A 16,757-nucleotide genomic window follows, 5' to 3' on the forward strand; every position below is an offset into this window, starting at 1 on the left:
ACACTAGAATCATGGAGCGATTCTCTTCCCTTTAAAGCAGAACCCTTCCTGTATATTTCACCATATGGTTATGAACTTTAAGCTAGAACCCTGAACTGTTTATTTCTGGGTGTTGTCTAGATTTGCTTACGCTGGGCTTTGTTTTTGTTTTTTAAAAAAGCTTTGAAAAAGCATTCGATCCACTATGCTGAGAATAAAAAGCAGCCATGTCTTACATAAATACCTTTATATTTCTTGATGCACAACTCAACTAACACCTCCCATTAGATGTTAGCAATCCTCCAGGTCAGGATCTGTGATGTTGTTGCTGGGGGAGGTTTACCAGAACAGAACAAGTACATACAGTAGAATCATTTGAGATCTGATATCTGTTCTTCGCACAGTTGGCTGGGAACCAGGGCATCACTCTGCAGCCTCCAGATAAATATAGATTTGTGTATACACATTGAAGAGCTAAAATCTGGAATATGATTCTTCTTCAATTCTTCCCACCAGCTTTTCCATCTATGAGTATACACCCTCTTGTAAAAGCACAGCTTGTAGAATGTGGTCAACAGCGATTTTTCTTCACGTGACTTTGGCACCATATTCTTAATTCTGCTTTCGTTTACTAAAGTTTACTTTAGTCATTTAAAAAGAAATCATGAAATGTTGTCTTTATTACCTACTTGCAGGCTTCTCACAAGCATCTGACTGGCCACTGTTGGAAAAGCAGGATACTGTAGTAGATCAGGAGTGGCGAACTTGGTGCCCTTTTGATATTGTTGAATTACAACTCCTATCAGCCCTAGACAACATGACCACTGGTCAGCGGTGATGGGAGCTAGATTCCAACATTGGCTACCCCTAGGCTCAATGGACCCTTGCTCTTCTCCAGCAAGCAGGGATGGAAGAAGGCATACATTTCCATTCCAGACTGTATTTGTCACATGCAGCACCATTTCCATTCTGCTACAGTTCACCCTCCATCAAAAAACATTATTTGTCTGGCTGTATGCTGTGGTGGTAGCATGTAAATTATGTATTTTATATAATTAATTAGGAAACTTATGGTGCATAAGTTACATTACCATTCCATTATTCCACATCATTCATTTCAGTGCAAAGGAAACACAATGCAAATAACAGAGTGGAATCTACTCAGTTACATATCATTTCTGGACTCAAAGCAACAACAGTGAATACTGATCATATTCACTGGATTGATTTCCATTCCGAATATGGAGTGAATAAGCAAACACCAATAAATTCCACTCCCAGAATCCTCTGATATCCTTATTTGGCCTGCACATTTATAGAAGCCAACAGGTTGTCTTTAGGATAGACTACCTTCCTTCAAGATAACTGGAAGAAATAGAAGAATCCAGGAAAAGAATAAAAATGAAAAAAGCGCACAACATCCAGGGGAAGGTATGCCTAGAAATGATAGGAAACAAAAGGTATTTAACTGGCTTTACATTTATGGGGGGCGGTTGGCGGAAATCAATGTAAACATATATTCAGAGAGTTTGGACAAGGGAGAACAACTTTCCATTTACAATATTGTTTTTCCAATGATGCAGTTCTTATAAAACATTAGGCACAAATCAGGGGTGAAATTTTTACTGGTTTACAAGCAGGGATGAAGCCATGTGTAGAAATGAAGTAGACAAAGAAATTCTTTCTCCTGTGATATCATCAGGACAACTTCTGCAATTAGCTGCTTTGTTTTTAAATAGAAAAAAGTGAGATATACATTAACAATAACAACTGGAAACAGAGATGAAGTGTGAGCGCATGCCTTTTCTCCAACAGTGTTTCCTGCAGTGGCTTTCAAATATGTCTTTTCACATTGACATCTCACCTGCCACGAAACCTCTTGGTACACAAGAAGATTTGAGGGCAGGGTCAGCTAATCTGCAGCCCACAGCCTGTATCTGTTGAGATCCATTCTAGTCTTGTTTCAGGCCTGGCCATGGGAATGAGTTGTCCTTGGTCTCCCTGATGGATGAGCTTTCTAGAGAGCAGTGACCTTGCTCCTGCTTTTTGATCTCTCATTGGCTTTTGATATCACTGCTTGCTTTTTATACATGCAAGTGCGAGTCAATAACTGTATATTCCAGTAAATGTGATGGAGAGGACCGGGCAATGCAAGCTTCTATTCTTTACAGATTGTTCTATGAAGAGCAAAAGACAGAATTTTCACACCTCACTGCTGAAGCGTTCAGCATTTCAGAGAAAGATGAAAAGAGAATGAATGCTAAACTTAAACTTGGCCTCATTTTTTTTCCAGGTTAAAAAGCTGGGTCCTGGGTCTGAAAAGGTTGAACTCTACAGCAATAGAATGACCAGGCCACAGCAGTAAGTTAAACCAATGAGATCAGTGGCATCAAGGCCACCTCCCATTTTCATGATAAATGCTTTCTGACGCCTAGTGGCCTCCACTTGAAGGCCACCTGCAAACTCTGCCCTTCCAACTGGCAGTGATTACCATTTGTTGTCATATCAGTTAGTTTAGCAGGAAAAAGCAAAGAGTTCCCGTGTTCTCATAACACTGAACCATGATTTAGCTTTGTGAGAATGAGCTGCAATGAACTTTGGGCTCTCTGGCTCCCCCTCCTTTGGCACAGCCACAAGGAAGAGATTACTTCTGCTTCAGATTAACCACATTTGTTGAAACATGCCAATTTCATAAGCTATGGTCTGAAGCTAGCCTATTTCAACAAACCGTAGTTAAGATAAATGGCAGTTTGTTTGAGTTCAACAAGCTGTACTTAATCCAAAATGGAAGCGAGAGCTTCTGAACTCCTCTTCACAGTCACACTGTGCAAATGCATCCATTGCTTTAAAAACTAAGCCCATATTACATGGCTTCTGTACCTACAAACATCAGAAGCGACATTAACCCATTTTGAAAAGAAGCAGGGCAGAATCTGAGAGACTAGAAGGATTCTTTATTGAGTCTGACTTAGGTTTATTTCTCTTAACTTGTCAGAAAGGGGCATAAGCCTTTTTAATACTTTTACTAAAGATAGCTTATTAAGTGCTAAATTTTAGCAAATACAGGATTTATCTGCCCACTTCAGCAGGCACCTACACTAATGTTCACACAGCAAAACACAAAGCAACAAAAGAGCGTTAACCTTTTATAGCTTCTGTTTGCTCTGAATAAAATCACTTTTCTTATTAGTGCGGCTAAAAGCTCTACCGACAGTAAAGTTTTAACACACAAACTGTGCATTCCATTTTATTACTGTGTATACTTTCTAAAAGCATGCCTTCCTGTATCACCACAAACATTTAAGATCACATCTAATACTTTAGATTTTAAGTGACTTTCCAAGATGAGATAAATAGTGCTTCAGGATTAAAGGAACTTAGTGTAAATAGCTGGTGACAAACTGAGGCCGGAACTATACATTACTAAAGATGCCCTGAAGATATCTTCCATTTCCATTTTCAGGCTGAAACCAGTTTTTTCAGATAATAACAGTCCTTTCATCATGAGAATGCTTTCCCCCCAATCCTATCTGATGTCATTGTTTTCCCTATCTGCTGTGTCTTTGTTATTATTTTCCAGATTACCATTTCAGTCTACTTCAGAGATGGGGAAGCACAGGCCTGGAGGGCCACATGTAGCCCTCCAGGGCCACACCCCCTTTCTCCAGGCCACACTCCTCACCTGCCCTGCCTTAGACAATCCATGAGTGCTTCTGCCTGCCTGGAATGTGCCCTTGATCTCTGATAATGCTTCTTGTTTGGATGATGGAGGATAGAGATTGGCTTCTGAGTGTGAGAAGAAACTAGCCTACTGCACACAGGTAAGATGTGCATTTCCTACTTCTGCCCCTGACTCCACCAGCCACTGGCATGTGGCCCCTAGAAGGTTGCTTCGAAATGCCTTTTTATCCTAGCAACTACATGGGCAACTGATATGAAAGGTTTCCCCATCTTAGGGAGAAAGTAATGCCTTTGTGACATCATCTGCAGGCATTACACCGCTCCCCACCAATGGACAAGAATTCTGAGATGTGGGGATTGGTGCATTGGCTAGTGATGTCACAAAGGCAGTACTTTCTCCAAGCACAGCCGCTGGAGCAGGCTAGAGCTGAGCTCGACTGAAGGGAGGACAGGAAGGATGCAGAAGTCTGAAGTAAGGATGAAGGTAAGCCGGGGGACAGAGGAAATGTCTCGCCAAGGGGCTGAGAGCAGGGATCGAAAGAAAGAAAGATGGGGTGAAGTCAGCTAAGAAAGGAGGGCTAGGGAACTTAGGCTTCCTGTCCTGCTCAGCTTCAGTCCTTCTTTATGATCAACTTTCCATATGAATTCTCAAAATCTGGGAATTCACAAAAGGTACTAGAGGAGCCATACGACTGATCATTAATTATTTTTATAACGTGAAGCAATCCTGTTTGTTTAAGCTGTGTTTCAATGGGTATTGTGTAATATATTCTGTCAGTTGTAGTGCCATGTACAGTGTAATGTGTTGGATGGGGGAAGCTTTCTATCTAGCCAGATGGGAGTTGGTTTAACAGTCACCTGGGGGCCAGAATGGCTGGATACTAGCCAGTCAGAGTCTGTCCATGTTGGCTGGTGCTTAGTGTTCATGATGGACAATCAGAAGAAGACCACAGAGCAAGAAGATTGAGGAAGAAGAAAGAAGACCTGAGAAGAAGGTGGCGGCTGAAGACTTGTTGAGGTAGCCAAACCACTTGGCTCAGGCTGAAGTGGAGATTCAGGAACCTATATACAGTACAGCATTGCAGGAGAAGGGGTGAGAGGCAGCAGAAGCAACAAGCACTTTGGAACTCCAGGCTCTGGTTCTGAGCCTGGGTGTTTCAGGGCACTTTTCCTACCCACAAAGCTACCTGAAAAACTGCCCAAGTAGTTGCAATAGCTCTTGTGAGTGGCTTATGAGGTTTCATAAAGAGCTGCCATCAGACAAGGAAACTTCTCAGTGCTGGCACAGAAGCACTTGGGACCACAGATGTGTTGGATTAAATCAGTGCTTCCCAAACTTGGGTCTCCAGCTGTTTTCAGACCAGAATGCCCATCATTCCTGACTAGGGGTAATGGGAGTTGTAGTCCAAAAACAAGTTTGGGAAACACTGGATTAAATGAAGCATTGGTTCACATGTGCATGCATATGCAAGATGACTTTATCCATTACTTCATCTGGAAAAACCAAATAAGAAAGAAAGAGAAACAAAAGCACTTTTTTATAGTGGCTAAAAGGGGTGACAGCAGGTCAACCTGAGATACACAAGAATGACAGGAAAGGTTCAAAAGTAAATTTGTTGTAATAGGTAGATTATTAGACATCCAAACTTTCCGCAAATATTAAAACAACATCAAGCATGGATCTATAAAGCCTAATTCATTGACACACATCCAACAGAGCTTTACACTGCTCTTCTGGCTCACAGCACTGCCCCTTTCCAAGAGAAATGAGGCAACTTGTATTGAAAAAATGTCCTTTCTCTTGGATGAATAATATATAGCTACATTAACTTTTCACCCCAAAGCACATGAATAAGGTATTAAAGGCGACTGCTGATAAAATTGCTGGCAACAGCAGTACAGAAAGGGGAGCTGTGTAACTGGCAGGATGAATGGGCCTCTTGCTTATCACCATACTTAACTAAAAGATGAAACCAACAGTTTGACTATCAAATAAGTTTTTATACATATTATATCAGTGTTTCCCAAACTTTTTTGGGCAATGGCACACCTGTTTACTGAAAAAAAATCTCGCGGCACACCACCATTAAAGCCCCGCCCCGTGACGTCAGCGCGCAGCGTCACGCCGGGAGGGACGCACGAAAGTGAAAGTTTTTTCCCTCCCCCTTGCCGGGGAACCTCCAAGCTTTGGGGGTGGGAGGAGGCAGCAGAGCGAGGGACTGAGGGACGGCGGCAACTGAGGCGGCGGCGGCTGTTGTGGTGGTGGCGGTGATAGCGGGCGGAGGAGGGGGCGGCGGCGGGGCTTGAGGAGCCGTCGCCGCGAGTTGCTGCTGCTGTTGTTGCTGCTGCTGCCCGGACATGCCGGCCTCCTCCTCCTCCGCTGTCTCGCGCTCCTCCCTTTTGCACGCGCTGCCCCGCCGCTCGGCACCACCACCGCGGAGCCGCCCCCGGCTCGACGCGGATCCTCGCCGCCGCCGCCTCTCACCGCCCGACTCGCCCGCCTCCCTCCCACGGCACACCAGCCAATGTCTCACGGCACAGTAGTGTGCCGCGGAACACCGGTTGGGAAACACTGTATTATATTATTTATCGCATATGCTCAACCAATCCCAACTTTTCCATAGTGCATCGTTATATATCAATTTGGAACATGATAATAATATTCCATTATGTCCCACTGGACTCTCCCCCCCACCACCACCACCAGAAAAGGGAAAAGCAGTTATTCCCCAGAAGAAGGTTTTATTACAAGTACGCAGCGAGTTTTGTGTACCACACCTAACTGAGGTAATCATATGTCTGGAGAAACCTTGTGAAATACATATTATTATAACTCAGAATTTGACAGGGACTGATAACAAAACTTCGAGGAATCTAACGTTATTCCATTTTTTCTTCCATCAATCCATGTGGGAAAATAGCTGTATCTTCCCAGGTTCTGGGTGATTTATGTCTCAGTGAATATCCTACCCAGCCTCCTATTTGGCTGCTTGACTCCTCTATGCAATTTTTGCTGTACGGTGGTAACTTGAAAACACAGCTCCATAGAGTTTGCTTCACATACTGGCCATTGTGCAAACCAACTGCCTACCCAGTTACAGTGTTTTTCATCCAGTCAAGTAAAAACTGCCAAACATGTGCAAAGCTGCTTACAAGAACATATGGGTAGCCCTCCCTAGGAATGCATTTTCCAATAGCTATCAAGCCTCAAACCATTGCACACAAGGATTTTGGACTCATTGTCTAAATGATCTTGCTATTAGGAAACAGTTCAGTATGTTCTTATCTTAACATATTTGCCTAGCTTTTGACTCACAGTGTAGGCACAGTCCACAAGCCATGAAAGTCAATGGAAAAGCTACGGTTTTCATGTTTTGTTTTGTTTTTAATCCACACTCTCATTGCCTTCGATTCCTAATGAAAAGCAGGAATAGCCAATGTGATGCCGCCCAGCTGATGTTGGACTCCAATTCCCATGATCCCTAACCATTGGTGATTCTGGCTGGGCTGATGGGAGTTGTAGTTCAGTAACATCTGGAGGTCACTCTGGGCTAAAGCATTGCTTCCTATTTCTTTCTCTTAATTAAACACCATTTCTCTAGCTTGCCCAAACCATTTCCTGTGTCCACTGATGGTCCAACTCTCACCCCACCATTTATTATATTTGTTTAGGTGTTGTTGTTGTTTTTAAAAAAGGTTATAATTGTGTTTCAACTGGTTGTTCCCTACTCTTGTCAAGGCAAGGCTCAACTTCAGAGTAGCCTCATACAGCCACATTTTTACCATCATGCTGTAAAAGGAAAGAGGATCTCCAATAATTACGTTATCAGAACTGGTTTCAACACATGATGGACTTCATGTTTTTGATAAATTTGCTCAAATGTGGCGGTTACAGAATTCACTCTCAAAATGAGCTGGAAGGAACATTAGAAGCCATCTAGGAGAAACCACTCTGCTCAGTGCAGGATGCAGCTACAGCAATTTTGGCAAATATTTAGACAGTCCCCACTCAAATAGCTCCAGTGAAGGAAAGAGACTACCACCTCTCAGGAGATTCTTGCTCCACTGTTGAACAGCTTTTACTGTTCCAAAATTTCCTCTGAGATAACTCCCTGGAAGCCATTTTGGATCCTTCCACAGGAGCAAAACGGAATACTTGGATTTATGGAAATGAGGAGGGAGATCAAAATTCTTTACAAGTAGCAAACCAATAGCATCAAGTAAAGAATGTGTTGCCTAATGAACAGGGGTATTACAAAACCAATCCAATAGTGATGAATGGGTGGGGTGGCCAAAAAAATACTGGAATTCTCCACCAAGCCAAAAAAGGGGTCTCTTGATCAAGCATAACCCACAAAGCAACCTTGGGTATCTTTATGTAAACAAGATGCAGTGACTCAGCAGACATCACACCTAAAATCTAAATGTGTTTTACAAGCACACATAATTTTATTTCAGTGAGTTGGAACACAATAGAAAACAAGATTTTAAAAGGATTGCTAGAAAATAATCTCCAGTGAAATAATCCCAATGTAATATACTTTTAATTAGTTAGATATAATCTTGCCATATCTTTTTATGGGATTGTCATTAAGAGAAAAATACAAATAAAGCCCTCTGATAAATCCACAGCTGCTTTCACACTGACAGAATATTCACAGCATGCAAGTTAATATTTTACAAGAGTTATTTTCTTCTCTTTAATCCTATAAATTTCTTCCTCTCTTTAAAGGCTTCTGCTACCTACATTTGAATCCCTGCCTTTAATGAGCACATCAGGAAAACACACAGAGAGAGAACCACAGTCACATACAGCTGCCAAAAATATTGCTAACATTAGTATAAATACATTTTAATGATCAGAATGGTGCATCTCTGTGTACTTAGTCTTTCATATGCAAGCAAGCTGCAAACCAGAAAGGACAAGAAGCAGTCTTTAAATGACACAGTTCTGGGAACTGGGTCGCTCGGGAAGAAATGAGCTGTAACTGGCTGCTGCAAAGTGCTTCTGTTTCTCCCTGTGAAGGGTGGTCAGGGCAATGCCCAAGGGCGTCCATTTCTGAATCCAGACCTGGGCTGGCGATTCTGAGAAACAAAACCCTGGTTGTTAGGTAGCTTGCTAGTTTAAATCCCATATTTTGCCCAGGAGATCCCTTGTACAAATCCTGTGCTCCTGAAACTGATAAATAAAAATAGCAATCAACCAGCACAAGCACATTCGAAGATTGTCAAACGCTGAGGCATATCCAGTTACTAAAACTGTGCACATGATAGTGGATTATATCCATTTGGAGAACTACAAAAATCGAAGTTATCCAATGCCTCATTCCATGAAACCTGAAGGCTCAAACCGAGACCACAGCCACACATCATGTTGAACTATGTTTTAGCATGGGGGTGGCCAATGTGTTGCTCTCCAGATATTGTTGGACTATAATTCCCACCATTCCCAGACAAGAAGGCCAATGTGCAGGGATGATGGGAGTTGTAGTTCAATAATATTGAGGGACACTACTTTGGATATCCCTGATTTACCATGCAGCTAAAAGCACTAACAGCAGCACTGGGGTTTACTTTTCCTGAATTTCAGCTTGTCTTGTTATCTAGACATGGGCTTGTTACTATAATGAACTATGGTCAGTTTCGAAACAAGCCAACTTCGAGCAGTGGTTTTCAAGCTGTTTGTTAAAACTAACCAGAGTTTTTAATAATCCATGCAACCTGAGTCTGGATGAAACAATCTGAGGCTGAGGGAAAGCTAGATGTCAAAGTTATCCTCGTAGTAGGAGAAAACAGAAGAGGGACATGCAAAACATAGGGTTTATTTAGTTAATTTCATCTCATGCACTTCACACTAAATCATGGCTTAGCCATACTTTGTGCAAACTAAGCTCTCTCTTAGGTATTCTGAAGCATCATCCACAGTTTCCTAAGCAATCTCTCAATGAAGCCATCAAAGGCAAGCATTCTAGGCACCAAGCTTCAACTAAAGCAGTTTTAAAGGCAAATTTAGAGGTCCTTCCTTGGGCAAACATCTTGGGTATTTTGAAAGAAAAAAAACCACTTTCGGTAAGACTTACAAAACCTCCTAATGGTGGAGGGTATCTGTGCATCCTTAGTTTACTTCCCATGGAAAGTTTTAGACTGGTGAACTCTGTGGGAAATGGATGGAAATTCGGCAGTTTCTCTAGATATTCCTTTGAAATTCGCAATGCTTATTATACTGCTCCATGCCCCCAAAGGTCCTTTGGACATTTCTTCTCTCACACATTCTTCTTTGTATTGAGTTGAGTTTACCTTGAGCTTGATGTGTCATCTCAATTCTAATTTTCAAGGGATTTGATGCTCCCTTTTCTTTTTACCCACTACACTCAAGCAAAGTGCTACAAAGTAGTGCTCATCATCTCAACTGCATTGAATCAGATGTTACTTCCTCCATGTGGCTATAACCAAAGATACACAATGTGAAGGACTTCAGTGAGTCTGAATTCATCCCATATTAACAGCAAGACTCCATCCAGACTTGTGTTCATTTGTGGGTGTATTCTGCAGCATTTTATTGATGCAATAAGAGCGCATTAGAGATGGATTTATACTGGGCTGTCCACATATCATTCTGCCTTATTAGTTGTTCTGCAATGCCTCTCCAGTGTTACCATATAAATTGCCATTTGGAGGGGCACTCCTGCACTGTAGCACAACAAAGGTGAGACAAAAAAACATTAAAAATAAACTGCAACATTAACAGATTTCAGGAGGAAGTTAGAGAACATGCCACTGACTGGAAATGAACAGTACCAAAAGCAGGATCTCATATAACTATCCCAACACCACCATGAGCAGAAATCATCCTAAATGCCCAGATGAAAGGACATCAGGAGGGACACCAAAAGATGTAACTGCCAGAGTTTTCTTCCTATTACAATAGGTTTTCTTTAGTTCAACAGGCTTATCTCTTTTGACAGGGAGCACTGATAAAATTATTTCCATGCAATTTAGAAATCGGGAAGTGATACGACTCACTGCACAGTGAGCCAGGCAAAGTAGAAAATCACATTCTACTCACTGATGACTTTAATTAATATCAGGATTTTCAATGGTATACATAAATTATAATTCTTGTATAAAATTTCACCCTTGCTCTCGTTTGTCCTCACACTACCCACTTTGAGGTAGTTAGACCAAGGCTGAGAACTTACAACTTGCCCAAGGGTACAAAGAAAACCAATAGTTGAGGAAAGCCTTCAAGTCTGAGCTACTTGGGTGGAGTCCAATTTTCCTCCCAATGACAACCATCTTCAAATGTTTATGTGTCACTTCAGAATTTCACAACCAGCATCAACAGAAACAATGAAGAATTGCATTAAAACTGTATCTAGACATGCTTATAGCAAATGTTAGCAGTATCATACCAAATGATATGGACCCCCAAATGTCAATAATGCTCAATTTCCAAACACCAGCTGTGGTCATAGCCAACAAATCCAGATGCCAGATGTTGCTGACCTAAAACTTCCATCATCCATGGCCATTGGCCTTGTTGGCCAGAACTGAAAAGAGTTGGAGTCTAAAAACATTAGCTACCCTTGTCCTACTGAATGAAAATACATTCCAGCTTTAAAGGGATACTGGTCAATCTCATGGTTCAGCATATATGTTATTCAAAGGACTTCTGATCCCATGTGGAAAGTAAAGCGACCCCAGTTCAAAAAAATTAGATATATTTCATGAATCGTAAGAAATAAAGGAATCAGTTCTAGCCCTCATGAATGGTGAAGATCCTTTTCACTTGCACCAGGACTGCTTCAAAATGTGTTAGTTATGTGATTGGGGGGTGGAGGGGAATAACTTATAGGTGACAATTATTAGTATCTAAACATGAAAGTTTATTTATGCCAGAAGACCTTAAACTGCTCTTGAAACTCGATCTTTATTATTTGGGTGGTATTCCCCCACCCTCTCTGTAGATAGAATGGAACATCCATCCAACTCTTTAAAAAATTCATGTGACAAAACAACTGCACCCCTAGGCTTGTTTGAAAATTAGTATTTTCATTGGAACATAGGGATAGCCAAATATCTCTATGGACAACCTTGGGCATGCCCATTGATGTTTCTGGCTCCCTTCCCCTTTTAACAGCTGTTTCTTCAATAAACTGAAGATCAGTTGGGCTTGGATTCAACCAGGTTCTGTTTTTGGAAAAGGCTTGGCCTTTCATTCAGGCCTTTCTCTTCTGAAGAGTTACAAAAGTCCTTGGTGCTTTGCGAAGATGGATTACATCTGTGTTCCACATTAACAGCCCTGTAAGGTAAACCAATGTTGTTTGATCTTGTATGAGAAGCTGTAACAAGGAGGCAGTAGCTTGCCAATGGGCACGGTTCACCCCATGGTTCACGTCACATACTCTTTATCACTACACTGAATGCATGGTGCTAAGGGATAGGCTGATGTAAACAAAACACAATGCTATGCTGAAAAAGAAAATGGGGACAATAACACACTGCCTATGTCAAGTGTCCTTCAGCCACAGGGCAAAGTAGCAACAACAAAAAATGCAAGTAAACAGCCATTCACAGGAGAGCCCCAGGAACATAGCTTCTAAATGCAGTTATTATAAAGCCACCTCCAACCTAAGCCAGTAGTACTGAAATTTCATAAGGATAATCCACTCAGTTAAGTTTCTTGCCCCGTTGAACCCTGCCACCGCAAAGCCTTTATCTTTGATACTATTAAATGAAGGAAAAATTACCATACCAATTCAGCGCAGTTTATCTCGGCAAGATTCAAACAAAAATCCCATTTCTCCATGGCAAAGCTACTCACAGTTTTAGAGAGGGCATTAATTCTCCCCCTCCCAACGTAATATAAAAGGCGGGGGAGAGATGAAGATAACCGCACATACATAGCAAAGCATAGGGGAAATCCATTAGTTGCTATTTGTTTAGTAGCTATTACTGGAAGAGTTCAATGCCAAACAGCTGGAATAATTTAGTGCTACTTTATTTGCAATTCTCAAGTCATTCATCCACAGACCTATTGTGATGGGGGTGCTGTTGTTTTTAGCATTATGAAGCCTTTCAAAGGGGCTTGTTCTTAAGATTTCCAAACATTACATACAAATAAAAACAACTTAGATATTGTTTGTATCTAAGTTAAGCTCAGAGTAGATCCACTGAAATTAATGGATATGTTTTTAATTTATTTTAATATAATTTAACATATTAAATTAATTAATATGTTAGTTGTGTCTATTGTTTCCAATGGGTCTACTCTCTGAATAAGACTGACTTTAGATAATGCTATAGATCATTTACAAATAAATGGAGCAGGAGTTCAATTAAAGGAAAGGGTAAGAAATAAATTTAAGGAAGGTTAAAAAATAAATGGGACGCGGGTGGCGCTGTGGGTAAAACCTCAGCGCCTAGGGCTTGCCGATCACATGGTCGGCGGTTCGAATCCCCACGGCGGGGTGAGCTCCCGTCTTTCGGTCCCAGCTCCTGCCCACCTAGCAGTTCGAAAGCACCCTTAAGTGCAAGTAGATAAATAGGTACCGCTTTATAGCGGGAAGGTAAACAGCGTTTCTGTGTGCTGCGCTGGTGCCGGCTCGCCAGAGCAGCTTCGTCACGCTGGCCAGGTGACCCGGAAGTGTCTCCGGACAGCGCTGGCCCCCGGCCTCTTAAGTGAGATGGGCGCACAACCCTAGAGTCGGACACGACTGGCCCGTACGGGCAGGGGTACCTTTACCTTTACCTTAAAAAATAAATGCAGGGAGGGGAGAGAAAGAAAAGCACCCTAATAAATGTATAGTAGTAACCCAGCTGAAGTTAATATGTTCTGGTTTATAATTTAATGAAGCATAATTATCTTATGTACAATATTTTTCTGTCTATAAGACGCACCCTATTTTGGGGGACTCAGATTTAAGAAAATGGGGGGAGATGGCCCAGAGTATGACACCCCCTAATTTTTGACATTATTTTAGGGGGGGAATCTAGTCTTATACACGGAAAAATACAGTATTTATTTCATAAAATTTATATACCACTTCATAAAGTTCCATCAAAGCAGTTTACTATCTGCATATGTAACGAAAATTGCCCCAAGTTTCAATTCTGTGCACACCTGTCTAAGTGAACTGCATGGGACTGCATGGGGCTATTGTATGATTGGGCTGCAACTGAAAACTGAGCCAACCCAACAAGCAAACACATCAGTCAGCCCCAAAGTCATTCTAAAGAAGAAACACATGTTGCAAAAGGCTTTGAAGGATGCAGTACATTTAAGGGCACACCTCCCGTGGGATCTCTGTCAGAGAGGGTCAGTCCCTGCCCACCTTGCAGTGGCATGCTTTAGGCTCCCAAATTTCAGTGGCACCCTGTGCAATGCTAAAATTCGGTGCCGCATGCCTCTTGCGCTCTGTTCTACATCATTGTTGCATTGGCCTCTGTGGCTCAGTGCGGCCCAACTGATCATGCGACCCTGAAACCGCCTCTGTTACCTTGTCAGAATGGAGGGCAAGTTTTGCTTTCACTACAACAGCCTCCTCAAGTGTAACTGTCATACACTTAAATGGAAGAACATAAAGTGTTACTCAGGGGCAATACTAAGGTACGGCCTAAATTTGTTCCCTGTGCCAGGTGACCCCCCCCTCCCCCGCTTCAAATGGAGCATGTACAGCTTCTCCATCCATCCATGGCCAAATCTTGGGTTCTGTTTCTTGGTGATGATAAATTATGATGAAATACCAAGAATTGTCTTTTTAAAGGGAGAGATCATAAATTATATGGGTTTTTATTGCATGCAAAGAGTAGGAAAATATTAGTGTTGCAGAATGCAAGGTCATTTTGAGACATCACAGTGCTACAGGATATAAATCATTCTAAATTGATTTCATTAAGATCCTGATTGTATCTTGGAAAACAGCAGCCCCCAGCTACCCTGCGTGTGTCTAAATCACCTCCAAATGGAATAGTGAAAAATAACCTTTGCTGTTCCCATAAAGAGTCCACAGAAGACACTGCAAGAGAATCAGTCTGTCTTAGGTCAGCTGCTTTGCTTTACGAGTCCTGAGAATGATCCGATCTGTGAAAGAAGCTCACTGCTATTAATGCTAATTTAATGGTGTGCTATTATGCAGTGCTACAGCCCCTCTATCTGGTAACAGCCAGCAATCAAGCCTCCGTTTATAATGAGCTAGAAATCTAAAGTTTCAGAGGAGTGAGGGAGAACCAAACTGTTGTGAATTGTGTGTGGAGGTGTGTGTGTTTACACCCAACTGATTTCATGTCACTAAGATTTTAAAGAGAGAGAAAATGCATTATGTTAAAAGTGTCCCTTGAAGCTCAAGGAGATATTCCAATGCCTGCAGAGCTTTTGAAGACAACCATTTAGATCTGTCAGTACAACAAAGCCAAAAGGTAAGTTTTCAGTAACAGACAAACATCTTGAGAGGGTTACTCATCACCATTAAAAATAATAACCAACTTTCAAGGTCTTTAAACAAGTCATGGCTGGTGGATTAGGGAACCTCAAGTTGATGTGGACAAGGTCCTCTACTTTGATAAGGTCCTCTACTTTGGGTGTATCAATTTTCCCCTTTGTCTCATTCTTTTTCTTACTCACTAGAGCAGTGTTTCCCAACCTTTTTTGGGCAAAGGCACACTTGTTTGATGAAAAAAATCTCGAGGCACACCACCATTACAGCCCCGTGACGTCAGCGCGCAGCGTCACACCGGGAGGGACGCACGAAAGTGTAAGTTTAAATTTTTTCCCCTCCCCTCCTGTGTAAAGGGGAATGCACTCTGCTAAGTAAAGGCACTTGCCACAGCAGCGTCAACGTCACAGCACCCACCGGCACCCAAGAGAGAAGGGGTCTCAGCAGCCCTTTTGCCAGGAAGAGGAGCAAGAACGAGAGGAGGAGGAGGAAGAGGAAGAGAGTCCCCCCAAAAAAAACATTCTCCTTTTGATCTTCCTTATTTGCAATTCCTCATTGCAAAACAGCGGTTGATATACAGCTGATTTTTTTGTTATTACAGTCCCCACCCCCTCACCTAGAAAAACACCACCTGTCAATTTTTTTATTATTATTATTATTATTATTATTATTATCATCATCATCATCATTATTATTATTATTATTATTATTCCCCGCCACTCTGGGAGGCTGAAGCCCTTTAAGGCTTCCTTCTGTCCACTCTCTGTGAATTACCTGCCCGGAGCGGGTTTTGGGGGGGGCGCTGCTGCCGGTGTCCTCCCCGTCGAGTCTCGCCTTGCCCGGCGCGTGGCGGCCGCCCTTTCCCACACTCTGCCGGCTGCGCTGCCAAGCCCCGCGGCTCGGCCTGTCAGCGTTACCGGGCTCGGCGGGCGGTAATTCCCGAAGAAAGCCGGCGGCGCTTGAAGAGCTGGCAAGCCCCCATTTGCATGTCTGTTTTCTGCAGCCCTTGGAGAGGATTAAGTTCCCTCCTTCCTGCCGGGGAACCTCCAAGCTTTGGGGTGGGGGGGAGGAGAAAGCAAAGCGAGGCAGGAAGGAGAGCGCGGCTTGGCTCCTCGCCGCCGCCGCCCCGCCTCTCGCCGCCGGACTCGCCCGCCTCCCTCCAGGCAACATCTCGCGGCACACCAGGCAACATCTCGCGGCACACTAGTGTGCCGCGGAACAGTGGTTGGGAAACACTGCACTAGAGTAAGGAGGTGCTCCTCAAGTGGGAGCTTTTGGGATAACAAAGGAAGAAAGGAAGAAAGGAAGAAAGGAAGAAAGGAAGAAAGGAAGAAAGGAAGAAAGAAAGAAAGAAAGAGAAAAAAGGGGGCAGTATGTTGTCAGTCAGACCAATCTTGTACGGTGTTACTTAGAAAGAAGTGCCACTGAGCCTGATGCAGCCTTCTTCTAAGCAAGCAAGATCACTTGCTCCTAAATAAGTGTGCATAAAATTACAATCCTGTACACCAGGGGTAGGGAATTGTCACTTTGACTAGGGAGTGAGACTTCCCATGTGTCAGTAACTCAACATCACTTGACACAAGGTGATTTTCCAAGTGGGCCCGAACCTCAATGTTTAAAATCTCTGATAGAGGACAAGGATCCAGAGATCACGTTAAAGGT

At 42.6% G+C, this 16,757-nt stretch overlaps 1 protein-coding gene and 1 long non-coding RNA gene across 4 annotated transcripts in view; one reads left to right on the top strand and one right to left on the bottom strand.

Moving 5' to 3' along the window:
• Nucleotides 1–16,757, bottom strand: part of NRG3 (neuregulin 3) — a 615,395-nt gene that overhangs the window by 583,877 nt on the left and 14,761 nt on the right. The window lies entirely within an intron of this gene.
• On the top strand, nucleotides 4,053–8,530 carry LOC309533568. Its single transcript, XR_014220291.1, has 3 exons — nucleotides 4,053–4,144; nucleotides 6,285–6,447; nucleotides 8,393–8,530. It is a non-coding gene; the product is annotated as an uncharacterized lncRNA (long non-coding RNA).

Source organism: Podarcis vaucheri, assembly GCF_965113315.1.
Source record: "Podarcis vaucheri genome assembly, chromosome: 5".
Classification (NCBI taxonomy): Eukaryota; Metazoa; Chordata; class Lepidosauria; order Squamata; family Lacertidae; genus Podarcis; species Podarcis vaucheri.